Source organism: Phyllopteryx taeniolatus, chromosome 15 (genome assembly GCF_024500385.1).
Source record: "Phyllopteryx taeniolatus isolate TA_2022b chromosome 15, UOR_Ptae_1.2, whole genome shotgun sequence".
NCBI classification, from domain to species: Eukaryota; Metazoa; Chordata; class Actinopteri; order Syngnathiformes; family Syngnathidae; genus Phyllopteryx; species Phyllopteryx taeniolatus.
This window is the reverse complement of record NC_084516.1, coordinates 12549435-12568577: the sequence shown is the minus strand read 5'-3', so window position 1 is coordinate 12568577 and position 19143 is coordinate 12549435. Positions and strand designations below refer to the sequence as shown.

Below are 19143 nucleotides of genomic sequence, written 5' to 3'. Positions count from 1 at the left end.
GGAAGATGACAGAGCTTTGGGTGAGAGTGTGATCGTGTGTGCACGTGCCGGTGTTTATGTGGCAAGCCTGTGGGTTTTTCTGACATCTTGCACGATGATCCCTGCTTACTTATTCTCATGGGAACGCTTTGACAGATAGCAGGTGGCTCAGCAAAATCAATCCATCCATTTTCTAGACCGCTTATCCTCATTAGGGTCGCAGGTGAGCTGGAGCCTATTCCATCACCACTGAGTACAATTGCATAAACACAGACCAATTGCATAAACACAGACCATAAACACTCATATTCACACCTATTGACTATTTAAAGTCTTCAATGAACCTAACAGGCATGTTTTGGAAATGTGGCACAAAGCTGGAGAAAACCCACTCAAGCATGGGGAGAACATGCAAACTCCACACAAGGAGATTCGAACCCGGACCTCACAACTGTGAGGCAAATGTACACATCACTAGGCCCGTTTCTTCCCCCGTTTCGGGGTCATAAAAGGAGATGAGGAATCGTGTAGCTCATGTAATCAGGTGAGCCGTGGTACCGCTTGGAGAAACTGCAATACTTTGGCGAAGATTTCCAGGATCAGGCAGGCTGATATGCAGGTGGTGGTGGCAGGTGCGTGGCTGAGGAAGGTACTGGAAAGAGAGAGGGGAGGGGAGGGGAGAGAGAGGGCACAAAGCGCCACCCTGGCTCCAACAATAGTACTGCAGGGCAACTCATGACACTCGCCGTACTTTACAACATGCGGAAGTTTGGCAGGTGTGAACAAATCTTCCAAAAAAAGAGGCTCCAAGCTGTTAAATGTTATTCCCAATTTACTGTTAAATTAAACATGCAACAAAGCAAATTACATACAGTATTGTGCAATTACAAAAGCCACATCGCTTTGCTTTAGATGAGTCCTTTTAGCTTCATGCTAAAATGTCATAAACATGCTAGTAGTAAGCAACGGATATTTGAAGAAAAAATTGTGGGGCAACAATACTCACAGGCATATACAGTATAACTTTATCCTCTACGAAGAACAGCTAATATTACTATAGCTTACTGAGGGGTTTTGACCGGCTCCATCCTATATTACTGTATAGCCGTATGCCCCCAGGTGTCCAAGGTGCACACATCAGAAGGCGCAGCACAATGTCCATTGGATTGAAGCAAAAAAAAAAAGTTTAATTCTTTACATTCTATTTAATTAACTCATGATTATGTTTTTATAGTACAATATTGTAGAGTGCCATTTTTCTTATTAAAAACCCATTGCAAGCATTTTATTTTTCATTAGGAGGCTGGCACGTATTAATGGAATTTTCATTCATTCATCTGGTCTTTTAATGAGTGATGAGTGTGGTCTTAGACCTGCTCCATGTGTAGAATGCACTGAGACAAGTAACTTCTGTTAAGATTTGGCACTATCTAAATAAAATTTAATTGAATTAAAACATAATTAGAAAGACTAGGTAATCGATGAACACACTAAATTGTATAACAATTAACACAACTTGTAACACAAGTATTGATAACTCATCGAGAATATCAGAGGATAACAAAGTTATGCGCAGACCGGCAGCGAGAAAATATGGAATAAAGGCCAATTTCAGCCGAACGCCACGAGTCCAACCGTACGGTATTCTCATTTTTCTCTGATTATAAATAATTCAACACTATACACTCTCCAAGTGCACTAATCTCCATGTCTTTGAGTGTGAATAATGAATGCAATAAAAACTCACACTGTCATCGGACGTGGAGCGCGGCTGGAGTAGGAGGTGAGAAGATGGACAGGAGGAAATGGAGATGGAAGGAAGTGGAGAGACGGTCGAGTATTGGGCAGGGGGGCCGACAGCTGACGAGGATCTTTGTCACACCCGCAGCTGAATGCCTGATCGATGTTGTCATGAGGAAGTGAACAACCTCTGGGGGGACGGAAAAGTGTGAGGCCATGACACTGAGTGAGACACTTGCGTCATCCAAATGGAGTTTAAAGAATATTTTGTCCCTGTGATTGATTTTCTAACTGATGCTGAGATCGGACGGGCAGACTAAGTGTACAAAAGTATTATTACACTGACAAGAGGTGAAAATGGAGTTGCAGCTACATAGCACAGAATTTTTGAAGGCCAAATACCGGTGGTTTCAAGACTGGAACAAGAACCCATTCGCCACAAATCATTCTTGAAGCCAACATCAAACAATTCTCTTAAATAAGGTCATAATTGGGGAATATCTTGCTTCTCCACTGCAAAATCTAAAATCTAACCAAGATGAAACATCTCAAATCAAGGTAAAATTTGCTTGTTCTTTGACTGTCAAGATACAATGTCTAATTACTAGGCTGTTGTGGAAGACCATTTCACTTGCTTCAAAGCATGTTTCCCCCTTAATCTTATTATGATGTGATATCACTGGTTATGAGTTAGTTCATCTTAAAATAAGAAATACCTTAAATTGCCCGTAGGTGTGAATGTGAGTGCGAATGGTTGTTTGTTTGTATGTGCCCTGCGATTGGCTGGCGACCAGTTCACGGTGTACCCCGCCTCCTGCCCGATGACAGCTGGGATAGGCTCCAGCACGCCCGCGACCCTAGTGAGGAGAAGCGGCTCAGAAAATGGATGGATGCCGTAATTCTATAGGTGTACCCATGGGGGATATGGTTGTTTTCTGCACAATTATGATTGTGTAGCCTGTCTAGGCATGCACTCCAGAGACTCATCTATTTGTATACAAGCAATTAAAAAGTTAATTTTGCATAATATGACCCATTTAAGGCATCAATATCATGACATTGAGCCTTGCGGTCCATTGCCCCCAAATTGTGGAGTGCACGTTCCTTTTCATATAAGAGCTTCCTCTTTAGTGGACTTTTTTTTTTTTTTTAATACAGTCATGGAAAAAAACATTAGACCGCCTTAATTTCTTCAATTTCTTGTTCATTTTAATACCTGTTACCACTAAAGATACAAGGCTTCAGACCAACCTTTTTGACAAGGGGTACAGTGGCCCCTAATTTAATGTTTTTGGGGCACCAGTTGAAAATTTAGGGGCTCACACTAATGCGACTTGCAAAGGAAGTAACAACTTGGCAAACCAGCTCATTTGTGCGTTATCACCAACAATTGGGCTGAAGTGTGGAGCAGAAGTTTGTCAGCGACAAATAAAATTTGTGGTCGCACATGCGTGAGTCGATAAATTGTCTCAAATTGACTCCCCATTTCAGGGGAGTCTGGAGCAATTATGTATATTACCTGAAGAATACAATAAACTTGACAAAATAAACTGTCCCACTTGACATGCTTTAACTTAATTGTAATTGCCAGTGATTTTGTTTATGATCAAGAAAACGGCAATAGATATGAGCTCTTAAATTAAACTCTTATGCGCGATTATAATTCTATTTGTTCAAACAAATGTACCTTTAGTTGTACCGGCTATTACAAATGAACCAAAAAACGAAGAAACAAGGGTGGTCTAATAATTTGTTTCCTTGACTGTACGTATGACTATTCTATAACTACTGTATGCGAAGCACTTGGTATTCTTCCTATCATTTTTGATTGAGCACACGTCTTTACTCGCTTCTGCTAGTGTCCTATTATTTCCTCTGCGTGGTGTAGATTGATCACATTGATGACATTTCATTGCATGCACCTCTCTTCCATTCATTTGCTTTCCAGCCACATCCTTCCACTTACTCGGCGTCTCCACGTACCGCCTGCAGACTCAAAAGACTCAGAAGGGACATGTCCCCCTTTTTTTCTCTTACCCCCGTTCTCTCTCTCTCTCTCTCTCTCTCTCTCTCTCATATCCAATGTGAGGCTGTGACTAAAGCGCCATCTCTCAGGCTGCTCGCTCATTGAGCGTGCTCGCCGGCACCACCGCCGTGCTTTCAGTCGGCTCTGCAGGAATCGGCGTACATTCCTCGCTTCTCTTGACATCAGACCCCCCCCCCCCTTCCCCTCCCCCTACAGAGTTCATATTTTTGCTTATTACAGGCTGCATAGGGGGATAAATCAATTTCTACAGCCTGTACTTGGAGTGGTTGTGGATAAGCCGGAACAAAAGAACCAAGCCGGACCTCCTCGGACGGTGTTGTTTTTGTTTTTTTAAATTTTGTGATGGAGGTGTGGAGTTTTGCTGTCACACTGTCTCCTCCTCCATCACACATGCCGCTGAGCCTGAGGGGGGTGTTTGCGTAGGAGGCTTTTATTTGCTCCATCAGCCTCTGCTGCTCCTCTTTCTCCAAAAACAACAACTGGAGCCTTGGATAGAAGTGTGTGTGCAACACTCTTGTTTTTTGTTTTTGTTTTTTCTCTGCGCTTGGATTCAACAGTTTTGCATGAGTACAATGTGTCCGGAAAGACATTTTAGAGACTAATACCTTTTCTGAACATTTCTTTTAGCTAATAACTCTTCTTTTTTAACGTCCAGTTGTTAGCTCTTATTTTGACTTAATTCTTTTTTTTTTTTTTTTTTTTATCTTCATCCCATTACTTCGTGACTGGGGCTGACCTGAAGATTTTGAAGCCAGCAAAGATCAGGACCTGGCATCCAATCAGCCCCCGCTTCCCTCCATGTGACCTGCTTGATTCACCTTATCTCTGAAGGTAAGGCAGAATTTTTAAGCCCATCTCCCATTGCGGTTTCATTTATAATTAGTACGTCTTGAATTTGATTGTTTCCTGCTTTATTTTCCCCTAAAGTAAAGTTGGCAAGGCGGTGGCGCGTCCAGTTTCAGAACGATGGACAGCGCCACTGCCTCCTTCCAGCCATAATGGGAGACATCTGCTTTTCATCTCCCTGTATGCTCCTCAGTTGCATGCATAATTGGTTATAGTCCATCTACACAGTATTTGGTACAGTGCCATGCACTGTGTTTTTGTGGACATGGAGCCAAGCACAAAGGCAAGAAAGAGTGAGATGAGAGCGGGGGAAGGTGAGCGAGAGTTGCCACATGCTGACAAAACAGCAGGACTTGCATGCCACCGCTACTGTAGACAACTGGTAGCCATATACTTTTCTTTTTAGACATTCACCTAGAAGGCCAACACTCTTAAAATGGTGGGCGATGCGATAATACTCGTGGTCTAGCTTGTGTAATGGATGCATTCTGCAACACGGGGGCTTTGAACACAGATTTTAGGATGTTTATGTCGTAAACTTTGGGATTCAACAAGGCATTTTGTCATGTACAGTACTTAGCCCAAAAGTGGACAAAACAGATGAGTAGCTATGATGGGAAGAGCATAAACTCTTATTTCTGTAATGATACAAACTTTGTGTAATGTTTGAAATACATGGAAAGTCCAGTCTTGATCCCAGAAATTTCACGATACACGTTTTCATTTAAAATAAATAAATAATAAAAAATGTTAAAAATGTTTTATTTATATATATATAGTTCCATATTCTTTGTAAAGTGTCTCACTGAGAATGGATTTCATTTTGTTCTGCTTGCTTCCAGGCATTTATATGGTCAGTCAATTGAAGCAAGAAGTAAATATTTAAAGCCATTATGTAATTTTAGTTAATACATATAAACATGGATGTCACTGCTTTCAGATTAATGGGGGGAAAAGGACAAATATTTAAAGAAAATATTAAATCATATTTGTGTAAATTTTTATGAATTATGTAACTGGAGATGAGTGATGGGTGTATTGATTTAAAAGTTGTTTAAAAATTGTCACTTAGTTAATGTAGTGTTATTTGAAATCTTTGCATTGATAATATTGTGTGTAGTAGTTGAAGTAGGTGTCCCTCCAGCTTTTCTCAAACCTTTCTCTCTCTTTCTCATATATATATGTATACATATATATATATATATATATATGTATATATATATATATGTATATATATATATATACATATATATATATATATGTATACATATATATATATATATATATATATATATATATATATATGTATATATATATATATATATATATATGTTTGTACATATATATATATATATATATATATGTATATATATATATGTATGTATATATATAAAATGTGGTGGCTACTCCCTGATTGAACTTATTGCTATGAATACAATTATAACTAGGAACAATTTTCTAGGAAAGAATTCCCAAGGATTTCTATCTCAAACAATCCACCCGTTCATTGTGCCTTTTAAGAAGGCCTCCAGTCATGGGAGACAAGGCGGGGCTTGGGTTCCCATGGCGACGTCCACCACTGACCCTCCGAATAACCTTGGCCCCCTGGGAGATCAGTCATACAGTACTCCACACACACACACACACACACACACAATGAAGTCCCCCCACAGAGCGTGACTGTGTGTTTTTTACTGCTGATGTTTCAGCACGAGACCCTCGGCCATTAGAGAGCTGGAAGAGAGATGGGGAGATAAAGGAGGAGGAGGAGGATGGGAGATATCAGAAGACCTCGATGAAAAAACATGAGGAAAGGTGCAGTGAGAGGAGGAGGGCGTATGAAATATGGAAGAAGAGGAGTGGGTTTCATCAGTGGTAGAAAAGCGGAGTAGTAAATGCAATTACATGTCCACTTGAGTGCACACACAGCAGCCTTAATTACCTTTAAAACACACCACAGGGAGCGAGCATCATTGCAGATCCACTGTGGACCACATAAAGAGAGGGAAGGATGTGATCATGTTTAACAGTCACCACCCTGCTACATCCACCCTCCTCCCCACACAGACACACAGAGACTCCCACCCCCCACTCAGCTCCACCCTGCCATAATCTCTGATGGAGAGTCCTCCCGCGCCAGCCGCTGGTCAACTGACCTCATCCCACTGATGATTGGGGGGAGGGGGCGGGGCAGGATCATGGGTCGTGGGAGAGGAGCCATTGCATTACATTAGCGACAGTGAACAGTGAACCCCTTTTATATTGCAGTTCATCGTTCGCACCCTTTCTACACTGGAACCTTGATAAAACGGAGCCCGATATAACGGATCATCGAGACTGAACAATGTGTCCAAAAATAGTTTCAAATTGTCACTTAAAATGCCGTTGACAAAGTCTGTTAGTTCCAGAATTGGCCGCTGTTGTTTATTGGCGCTGTGGCGCAATGCAGGCAGAGAATGGGACCGATGTATTTCCGGGTCACAGATATACAATATGACTAGACGTGCTTGTGCCTACATGGCGGCCATGTTGAATGCGCGGCATTGATGTGGCAGCCATGTGATGATGGTTATATCTATTGTCTATTGTGCATCGAGCACTGGCAGAAAGAGAGCGGCATGGCTGCGGTGTTAACTCTGAGGAATACAAAACACAATTCTTTGGAGTCTGGAACATGCTACTTTTGATCCGGTAGGCTGTACATGGCTTGATCGTCGTCCATCTTATATGTCGAGTCATGGGTGGAGAATCTCGGTGTGGGGGTGGTATTATGTAAATGAGCTCCAGTTACATCACAATCCGGCAGAGTTCTGAACAACTCCCTCACAGTTAGAGTTTAGAAATAAACAGGTAAAAGATTTATTGGTTGTGTAATGTCACACGTGATGGGTGGGCAGGCACCCCATTGAGCCAACTATTTATATGTAAAAATATAAGTCAATTTTACAGTTTTTGAGTCATATTAATTCTGAGAACAAGTACTGTATAATAATTGTCTTTGTGTTTGTTCAGAAACATTTCCCAGAATATTTTCCTGTGTATGCCCACGCAGCCAAATGCATATTTCGATTTTCATGTCTTCACTTCACCTTGAATGATCCATATCATATGTTGCTTGAGAAGTTGCTTCAAGTGCAAAATAGGCTCGAACCTTTTAGTGCAAAGCGCCCACTCAAGCAGCAAAAAGGTGAGGTTAAGATAGTCTGCAACAGCCCAGTCGCCATAGTAACACAAGCCACCTTAAGATCTTTTTTCTACTTTTTCTTCCACTGTGGAAGTTTGTCAAAGATTAGACATCCATCTTCTCATCCTCTCCAAGGTTTTCTGCCCTTGTGTGTTTTCACACATTCAGCATTCTCCATTTTATCTTAGCAAGGTTTTTCAAGTTTTATTTTGTTTGTATTTCCATATATATTTTTAGCTGTTGTGCCAACACTGTGATGTGCTATACAACATGATACACTGCAATGTATTTGTACATTTGATGGTTTTATGGATATGTTTTTCCATTTTTTTCACCCAAAAATATTTTATACACAAAAAAAAGTATTGAGACACCCGCTCTTTAGACTTACAGGAAGTTGAAATGGAAGACAATTTGGAGTTTGAGAGTCTGTTCTGTTCCAAACACACCCTGTCACTCATACTCATCTTTCAGGACATCATTTCCATTTCCACATTTAAAGGAGACATAGTAGTATGCTTTTTTTTCTTCTTTTTTCTGTGAGATAGCCTCGCTGTTACATAACAGTAGGGCAGAATTTTCAAAAAATAGGCAAATAACAAAAGATTTACTTGTTGTTCAATGTCCCATTTGATGGGTGGGTAGGCACTCCTGACCTGACACAAAACTATTTGTGTATAAGCAATTAAAAAGTCCATTTTACATCATATGGCCCCTTTCAAGTTTTATGATGTTGTTCTATGAATCACAAATGTCCTTTTCCATATGAATTATGGGATTATAAAACTGTGCATGGCTCAGGTTTATGTTGTAAAGATAAATGTGACCAGATTGAAAGGCAACAAGCCCAACATTTTAATTGTGATCAAAACCACCTTCACTGAATTCATAAGAGCAGACAAAACAGTGCTCAGGTTAAGATTGTGGAACGATTGTGGTCATGGTGAAAAGATGTTACATTCTGCAACCTTCAGCATTGAGAAGAGTAGTCGAGCGTTGTACATTACGCACAGTGTGTATTACACTTGATTATGAAAGAGGTGATGGAAAAAATGAGAACTCTGCACATATCTGGCCAGTCACTGAGTATGAATGCAATGTGACACCGCTGTGTTCCGACACTGAAAATCCATCCATCAAAATTGTTGCTACACTGTGTAATTATTCAGTTTCATTTTCAGTCAGTCATCACCAGGCTTTAAAATTTTGTAGCCTTTTGTTGATAAAATGTAATACCGAGTATTTTAACCAGCATTATTGTGCAGAGAAGAGCAAAAGATGCATCGTGCATTTAGGTTTTTAAAATTCCATTCAATTGCCAGATTTTGGTGAGTCATGTTCTGTCATGGCCAGCTGATTTTATCATTCTTTACTGTCATACAAGTGTAAAAACAAGTAACATTACCACATTTAACAACGCAACACTCTACCTTTGAGAAGAAATGACCGCGCATATAACATCTAGCCAATCAGCAGCTAGACAGGCCTACTTAAATGTGATACAGATGGAAGTGGAGCAGCATGGTGGACGGGTTAGCACGTTTGCTTCACAGTTGAGTTTCTCGATTTGAATATTGGCTCAGGACTTACTGTGCAAAGTTTGCATGTTCTCGCAGTACTCTGACTTTCTCTCCCATTCCAAAAACATTCATGTTAGGACTCTGAATTGTTCATCAGTGTGAATGGCTGTTTGTCTATATGTGTATACCCTGTGATCCATCGCCGACCAAAGTCAGCTGGGATACGCTCCAACTCAACCGCAACCCTGATGAGAACAAGCGCAATAGAAAATAGCAGCTAGCTGACTTCTTAACTGTGATACGAGTGTAAAAATAAATAAGTAAAATAAAAAGTGAACTACTGCTTATTTTAAGATGCATAAACTATAAAACACCCAATCTTTAAAGGCATAATACGAAGGTGATCTTTTTTAATTTAAAGTTTGAAAATAAGTTAACAACTGTAAAAAAAACAACAAGACAGCACTCAAAACCTTAACTTTGGCAATAAGTGACAAAATGTATGGCAGCATCGTAACCCGAATTTGCATGCAGTACCGGTAATTGTCGGTGCCTTCTTGTGCTGCATGACCATGTGTTCACCTCTGCACAAACTAGTTCATTGTGCTCCTTCCATAACTTCGAAATCTTGATGGTCGGGACCATCGTTAACACAGGACCACTGCTGGTAAAGTTCATTTTCCATGCGAACTAGATCAAAGTTCAGTGTACCGTTCCAAAATTGAACTACTTCAGTTCATATTTCAAAATGAAGTTCACGGTTCAAAAAATTACTTAATAGTTCTTTTTTTCCCCAATACTGTATGTTGTTGACGGCTATTAGCCTTAAAATACTGGCATTTCCCTTCCCCATTGTAGCCGCCCATTCAGTCCACACTATACTAGCCAGCTGCAGCTTTCACCCTACAATCTCAAAAACGTGGAGAAAAACTTTTGTTGTTTTTCTTTTTTTTTTTTTTTTTTTTTTTTTTAAAAGAGGAATTCAAACCAAAACATGACTTTTGTCCTTAATGTGCAAACAAAAACACGCAACACAGTGTGACATGAACGATGGGGAAAGGACATTGATAACTTTGCATTCCTAGCAGCTTTGGCTGACTAATAGGGGTGGGTGATATATGTCACCTTCGATATAATCCTGAACGTTGCTTTAATGATGTACAATTTTACATTATCGAGTTTTCTCAATAGTGAACTCGGTTCAGTTCACGTCCACCCAAAATATGAGCTAGTTCATGACCTTTCATTCATTGAAAGGTCTGGAAAAGTATTGCTTTGGTTCATGTACTTCCACTTCCAGTGGATGTTCATCTCTTCTCATAGTCGTCTTCAAACTCTCAAGTGTATTTCCCGAAATGGTTCCATTTACGGGACCGTAATGTAGTAATTTCTGCAGCCTATTGTAACGCCAGCCCTGACCGAAACCTTCAACACATTGAAGAGAACCTCCATCCATCTATTTTCTACAGTACGTTTTCTCATTAGGGTCATGGTGAGCTTGATCCTATCCCAGCTGACATTGAGCAAGAGGTCAAATCATAAGGTAAGGTTGTTTGTCAGGTATAGACAGACAACCAGTCAGACTGACATTCACACTACGGATAATTTAGACACTTCAATAAAACCAATATACATGTTTTGGGTAATGTGGGTGGTATATGCAAACTACACAAAGGGGGGCTTGAGCGAATCCTGAAGCTCAGAGCGGTAGACATGCCAACTACAAGGTCACCGTGCAGAGAACCTCAAAAGCTTTTTTTGAAGATACCATGTTGACAATGGAAATTACTTTACATGCATATTTATAGGGGAAATTGTCAAATGTCTAATCATATGTTCCCAAGGGGGTCCAATATAATATTCACCTAGTATTGATTGATTAAAAATGCACTTGTTTAGTGGCTATTTTTATGTCACCGTCATCTTTGTGCCCTACAACTACACTATTCAACTCCTTTTCCCAAGCTGCAATATTAGTAGTCACCTTCATGTAAATGTAGCCTCACCCTCTGAGGAAAATACATTACGCTCGCGTAACTATAGCCACTGTGGTTTGACTAGTGACAGTGCGTTTCCTTTTCTTTCTTTTTTTTAAAGGTGACTAAATTCTCTGGAGAACACGCTCCGACTTGATAGACTTTGACTCACATGCGGCGTTACACGCACTGTAGTGTTACCCCTCCATCTGCGCGTCACTGGCATTGTCTTTCGTGGCTCTCTCGCTGTTCAAAGTCATGTCAAAACAGATGCCTCGCGGTCCCCCCCGGGCCGAGGGAGCCCTGCATCAGCCGACCAAAGGGAGGCAGAGGGGAAGGAAGAGGCTAAACAGACAGAAAACAACCTGCTTAATGTGTGTGCATTGGTAACACTTTTCCCAGTAGGAGGTTATAAATGCGCTGGCGGTATGACAACAAACGGCATCCTCTGTCAGCACAATTTCTCAGGGGCATATTTGACTGACACGGAACTTATGAACTAGACCTGTTATGGAATATATTTTTTATTTACATTGAAAACTGATTACAACACACATAATGTTCAATGAATAGCATGAATCTCCTTTTTTTTTTTAAGTAATATTAGTACAGTAATCCCCCCATATTTGTGGTTTGCTGTTTGCAAATTCACCTAGTTGCATTTTTGTGTGGAACCTAATGTCAGCTATTCACTGTAAAACTCCCCTCTTTATGGTTTCTGTGCAGTGTCTGAAAAACCCTACAATGCCACAAGATGGCGCCAAAGCCCTGTTTAATAGGAAGGATGTACATTAGTGTCAAGGAAGCATTTTGAAGTCATACATCTTGACTCGAGAGACAAGTTATGTATTTTGGAGGGGAGCTAAGTTTAGCCTGAGTTGTTAGTGGAAGAAGTTACAAGAGTCTCCATCTAATGTGAACACACGATTGGGGTGCATTTTCTCAAAATCAAAGCATCGATAGGCCATTTATCGTTAAGGATAATGATGAATTTGAAATGATAATGACCTTCTTGGGATGGATAATGATTTCTGGTATATTTAAAATTTAAAGTATTATATCATGTATTATCGGTAATCAAAAATATTTTGGCGAGGACGTCATTTTTCACTTTTCATACTAGGCTGGGTCCCTAGCCTCCACGAGTAGAGGGGGATTAGTACTGTAGTACAAATAATATAAAATAAATAAACAAAATGTATAATTTTTATAATAATTAAAATAACATTGTATTATAATATCAAAATCTGATCTTTGCATTTGAAGTTCAATTTCTGCATTACAAGCACCAAGAAGAATTTAAAAACACGCACATTAGCACAAACCTCAGCTCTGTCACTCTATAGTCTTTGCACAGTGTAGGCAGCAATTGTAGGCGACAAAATGTAATTACAGGCAGTGAATGGAATGTGAAAGGTCAGTTTTTTTCTGAGAGGTTGCTGCACATTTATTTTTTTAATTGCCATTCATACCAAAACAATCTTTAATCCCCTCCTCATAATATAAAAATATACACAATTACCACTGCATTTAATGACAAATTGACTGACAGTAGTCATGGAAATGAGTGAAATGCAATTATTTATGTTGTTCAATATCTATATGTCGTAATATCGTAATAAATAGTAACATTTTCTGCCAGAATGAAAAGAACTAATTAATTTCGGAAGAATCAGGAAGTAAACACACTTTACTTGCTTTAGTGGACCACATTAAATGATCTGAATCTGGCCCAGGGTAGAGCTTGTTTTAAGTCAGTGTTTCCTGATTTCAGTTGTCAGTGAAGTAAGGCAGCCAGTGATATTCTATAGAGCCTGGAGCGTTTTTCTTCTTCTGTGGTCATTACGCCGCGGGGTGACTGCAGAGCTGCAATGAGACAGTCAAATGTGAAATGTGACACCAGGCCAGGCTGAATCAGGTGATGCAGCAGTTGTGCGGACAGGACATCGCATTGTGTCACGGGTCAAAGGTGTCCGATTGTCTGGCTGGGCTTTTTCTAACTCCAAACATCTATCACACGGCGAACTTGCAGATTACTCTGTTTTTCTTTCTTTGCATGATTTACTTCATATTTAGTACAACTCAGTCATTCTGTTGTGTGATTGACAGGCGATTAATCACTAGTTTGCCATTCACACAGCCAGGTGGGCATTGAATATGCTAATATTTCCATTGTCCTATGGGCGCAGTCCCTACGGACTGAACCCTATGAACTCTGCCTAGCATTCGTTACTATAATGACCAGGGGGCGGAGTCTGAGCATTGCACTAGAGTGACTTCTACTTACAGAAGAGTGGAGGGAAAAGGGAGCGCCCATAAAGATAATAAAAGCTTTTTCACTTGTGGAGGCAGTTTATACACTACATTGTAGTAGTGGAGGAGTCTCGCTAAACCACTTCAACAACTTCACCGAGCAATCATGTATGTGCCGCTTATCAGAAGCTAATGCCAATCTATGCAGCCAACAAAACTCAATGCAGCTCTGCTTAGCTTTTGGCTTTGACACGATAGCAGGGGCGTTACACATGTGAGGAAATTTGGTTCTTCTGCTTTCTAGTATTTCAGACAGTGTTGTCCCGGCCCTGCTTAAAAATGACTCTGATCTTCGTGCCGAGCTGACCATGTCATGGGGGGGAGAAAGTCAGCATGAGGGTGGTTGGTATGTAAAGTAGCCCCACAGTTACTGTATGTAACAGTGTAACGGAAGTGCAGAACCGTTCGACACATTTTCAGAACTAGGCAGAGAACAAAACATTTACTTGGTTGTTTGCATTCACACGTAATGGGATAGCAAAAACGCCAGAGACCCATCTATGTGTACGCAAGCCATTAAAAAGTCAAATTTCCGTAATACGTGACCTTTAAACTTTCAGTCATTTACTCAATAACCACTTTGCTCTTTACCTCGCCTCCCCCCTGAAGATAGCTGGGATAGGCTCCAGCAGCCCGCGACCCTAGTGAGGATAAGCGGTAAAGAAAATGGATGGATGGATGGAATAGATTGCACTTCTTTTCTAAGAAGTCAGAGATAGAAAGTACAGCAAAGCGGTGGGAGTTTTTCACAAAACTCGCACATCTTTAAAAATTCCCTGCTGTACACGCACGTGTGTGTGTGCGCATGTGTGTGTTGACAGCCTAAACTTGTAACAGTGCCAGTCTTATTGTTCACAACCTCCCAAGTGTTCTGTCCCCGCTCCGGTTGAGAGCCTGTCGGCGGCCATTATTCCCAGCAAGACCTGCGCTGTGATCTCTGCCATGTTCCATCAAAGTCTGGCGCTTTATTCCCGTGTTGTTGTCTGAGTGCGTTAGCGACAACCGACGATTGCCGCTAACCTCATGTCACGATGGTGGACCAACACCAGCCAAAATGGAGCTATTACACTGTGGAGTGTGCATGAATAATTAACACTGCGGTAACGCACTGATCAGGTTAAGGAGGCCTCAAGAGACACACATTGCTAGCCTACCTTGAACATCTGTTTTGACAGTTTCAATGTGAATGTGTGTATATAGGTTCAGAAATGGTGTGTGTGTGTGTGTGTGTCGACTAGTTTACTACTCCACAATGACGGTTAGAACTAGACGTCGATTCGTTGCTAATCATGTGTTTTTAGCTTGGAGGCAGATAAGCCTCCAGCAACAGATGAGTGTGCTGAATTAAATTAGAAAATTAAATTGAAAACAAATCATAATGTGCTCATTTCTCAACCAATTTTCATGAGGTTTCCTTTTTTTGTCAATGCTATTAACACAGAACATTTGAAAAAAGAGCCCGCAAATTATTTTTTTACATTTGAAAAGTTATTCTCTGTTCTCTTGTTGTGATTGTACGGCATTGTGTGAAACCATGTGCAGCACAAATTGCAGGCATCCTTGTTATTTTGTTTTTCGTGTCGTCCAAAGACATGGAATACACTGTCACCTTGCCCCCACTAACCTTAGGTCGTCGTAGGCGTGTCCGATCTATGCCATTGTTCATATCTATGGGTTGAACACTATATCTAAAGTTATCATACCGGCATACTCTTCTGCATAATGGTTAGGATTATTAGCATTTGCTAGTACATCTCTTTCAACTGTAAAATACTGTATAATTCACTCTAACTATAGTTATGTGTTAAATTCCATCAAAGCTGAACTTTTTCTCATTAACGTGGTGAATAGCGTGATTAGCATTTGTAGCAAGATCATTTGGTTGTAATGTATAATTCACCCAATATTGAATGTTTTTTTTTTCTAAATAGCCCATCAATGTAATCTACATGTTGTAAATTATCATAATAAAATGACTTTGCAGCAGGTGGAACATTTATTCTAAAGTCTTCATACTAGCATACACATTAGCATGATGGCTACCACGATTAGCATATTGCAGTGATCCATTTGATTTCACAATTATTTAAAGTGGTATTATACATTTTGCCGGAAATGTTATCCACATGTCCTAAATTATTATGATAAAAAACATTTGGAGCAAGTTGAAAAGTACTTCTAAGCCTGTCATACTACCACATTCATTAAGTCATGATGGATAGCATGATTAGCATTTTGTAGTGAGCTCATTTGTTTTTAAACTATGAGTCACACTTATTCAAGGTTATGGTGTAAACTGAACATCCGCCCAATCCGTTGTATGTAGGTTCTAAATAACTGTGATGAAAATCATTTGAGGCAGGTTGAACATTATTTCTAAAGTTGTCTTTATACTGCCTTACTCATTAGCATAGTGGCTAACATAATTAGCATTTTTGTAGTGAGGTCATTTTAAACTATGACTTGTGTCCTATGACTCAAGGTTATAGGATGAACTGAACTTAGCTAAAAAATGTCATCTGTCCTAAATATACGTTTTTATGACGTTCTTATACTACCATAGGTTACTCATTCGTGTGATGCCGAGTCATGATTAGCGTATTAAAATAAGCTCAAGCTATTGTAAATTGTCATGTAATTCAATGTGTAGTAAAAATGCAGTTGATAGTATATTTTTACACATGAATTGTAAATTCTTGTTGTTTTTGTTTTACTACATGCGTCAGTTAACTGCCAATGCCAAGTGCCCTTCTGCTGAAAACATGGTTTAAAAAAATTTATTGCTCGATCATTACACTGGGGAACAATTTTTTTCTGAAAAAAATTCTGAGTTTGATTTTTATGCTGATTAAAACTAAAATTGGCATGCTGATTCCAAAATTGCAATCAGTTTTTTTTCCTCGCACATCAATTTTTTTCTCCATAGCTTACCCTGCAGATAAGCAAAATTCCACTGATTAGCTGTAGTAAGACTTTCCAGCTAATTACGATTGGACTCATCTACAGCTACGTGGCAACTTGTTTGTGCAGTCACAGTGAGAGGTGTGTGCAGCTCCCAATAGGTCAGCACTATCAATACTTGCAAACAGAAAGCTAGCATAGTAGGATTTAAGAGGATTTGTGCCATATCCTTTGTAAAACATAATAGTGTTGAATAAACATTGCAGTCATGCCTGTTTATTTCATATTTCATTGTATGTCAATATTTGAAAAGTTTTACAAAGCAAAAAACATATCTGTTAAGTAAAGTCTTTTTCATATTTTTTTAAGAAAACGGGGATCTATAGTTCAAAAACTTGAAGTGATAGAGAAAAACTGAGAACAGTTTTGGATTCCGCACCCAAGAATTTGTTAAAAACAGCTGTCAGACCTAACTCAACCAAAATTGTCTTCCCCAGTGTTATCAATCAGTGTTTTGAGTTGCATGTTAGCAGGTTAATATTTCATGTTTTTTTTTCTCCAACAACTGTGGACAAAAAATACAACCCTTTTCACTAATGTAAGGGTGAATAAATGTTTAACACCTGCCGCAAGGCAAATCTTAGCAAAAAGTCAGTGTTCTTTGGTGTTTCCTCATATTGATCTGGTTGGCCGGAAAATTGGATTAGAATCCAGCTGTATCACGGCCAGGGGGGAGCTGCTGTGTCGTGTTAGTGGACCAGATGCATGCTCCAGTTGGATGAGTCATGTTATAGAGCAGTTTGGACGGGAATATACATTAAAGGACAGCAAAATCAATGCAAACTGTGTATGAGGCGGTAATACCAACCATGCTGTACAGTATGTTGATGACCTTTGTCACTGCGCGTATACAGTGGATGTAAAGAAGTCGACACACCTCTGTTTGAATGCCAAGTTTTGTGATATAAAAATTAGACCAAGATACGTCCTTTTTGAGAAGGGTGGTAAAAAAAAATACAACTGAGATAATGTGTTTGCACAAGTGTGCACACACTCTCATAATGGGATGTAGCTGTGAATTAATCAAACACATTCAAACTCATGTTCAAAGGGAGTCAGTCAGCACAGACCTACCGCCATTTAAAGAGTCTCTGATTGACTCCAAACAAAGTTCAGTTGTTGTGGTAGACTTTTCCTGAAACATTTTGTTTTTTCTTTTTAGCAGAAGCCTGAATGTTTTGTGCTACCATTGATTGGTATTTGGAACTGTTTATAATTCCCTCCACCTGGACCCCATTGGACTAAGACCCCATTTTCAGCTGAAGATAAACAGTCAAAACATGACGCTGCCACCACCATGCTTCACTGTAGGTATGGTGTTATTTACTTCTTCTGGTGATGAGCAGTGTTCTGTTTGCGCCAAACATACATTTTGAAATTACTGCCAAAATTTGTAACCTTTAAAAGCCTACTTGGAACAACTGAACTTTATTTGGGGTTAATCAGAGGTGCTTTAGATGGTGGCAGATGTGTGCTGATTCCCATTTAACATACATTTGAATGTGTTTTCTTAATTGAGAATTTACAACATCCCCTGTTGTAAGAGGGTGTGCACACTTGTGCAATCACATTATCTCAGTTGGTTATTTTTAGATACCATCGAAAAAAATAATCAGTTGAGTTGTACAGGTTATAGACCACAATGCTGTAAACAATTTTGAAATGATTTATCATGGTCTCATATTTTAAATCACAAATACCTGGCATTTTAACAGGGGTCCTTTTTATATCTAGTGTATAAGGGTGTCTCTGGGTTATATAGTGACAGCAGAGGGGTCTTTATAGCTGCATATAATAGCTCGCAATGTTGACTCATAGCCTAGCAACAAGCACACAGTAACCCACCCACCCCCACCAACACACACCACCACATACCCATCCTTGAAGATTTACTTTTTTGGAGAGCAGTGTTGATTTTTAACAGTTCATGTGCAGGGACTATGTTAGAAATTTGTTCGCAGATCCAATTCTGTATGTTTTTGCCTTAGCTTTTGAAGTTGACACAACATTATTGCATTCGATATTCATTCATGTCACTTTTCCATTCCTGCCGCAATCTAGTTCATTTCACGCCGTTCGTACCCTCGCATCGTCAAATGTCGGCACCGTCGAAAACTGAAGACCCCTTGTATTGGCTTTCAGTTTGTCATTTATTAGATTTGTCCTCCAGATCAGAATCAGAATCAGAATCATCTTTATTGGCAAATAAAGAAGTATGTCCAAAAAACACACAAGGAATTTGTCTCCGGTAGTTGGAGCCGCTCTCGTACGACAACAGACAGTCAATTTACAGAACACTTTGGAGACAGAAAGACATTGACAAAAAAAAAAAACAGTCACTGAGCAGTAAAGGGTTGGAACTTTTCCCAATTCAAACCATGGAGCAAAATGTCACACTTTTTACTGGTTTCTACAAATGTGCCACTGAAATGAGTGTTGCTGATTTTGGACGTTGGACATTGGACATTGGACATTGGACATTGGACATTGGACGGGTGGCTGTGGCTCAGTAGGTAGAGCAGGTCATCCGGTGACCGAAGGGTCACTGGTTCGAATCCCGGCTACGACTGTCTGCAT

At 39.8% G+C, this 19143-nt stretch overlaps 1 protein-coding gene across 2 annotated transcripts in view; it reads left to right on the top strand.

Annotated features, from left to right (window-relative positions):
- The window catches only part of fam163ba (family with sequence similarity 163 member B, genome duplicate a), a 51572-nt gene that overhangs the window by 22808 nt on the left and 9621 nt on the right, over positions 1-19143 (top strand). The window contains exons 1-2 of one of the 2 annotated variants that reach the window (XM_061799141.1): positions 3880-4265; positions 4509-4597. The gene's annotated coding sequence lies outside the window, so the exon portion shown is untranslated. Of the gene's footprint in view, positions 1-3879; positions 4266-4508; positions 4598-19143 lie in introns of those variants that run through there. The other variant, XM_061799142.1, reaches the window with a different exon arrangement.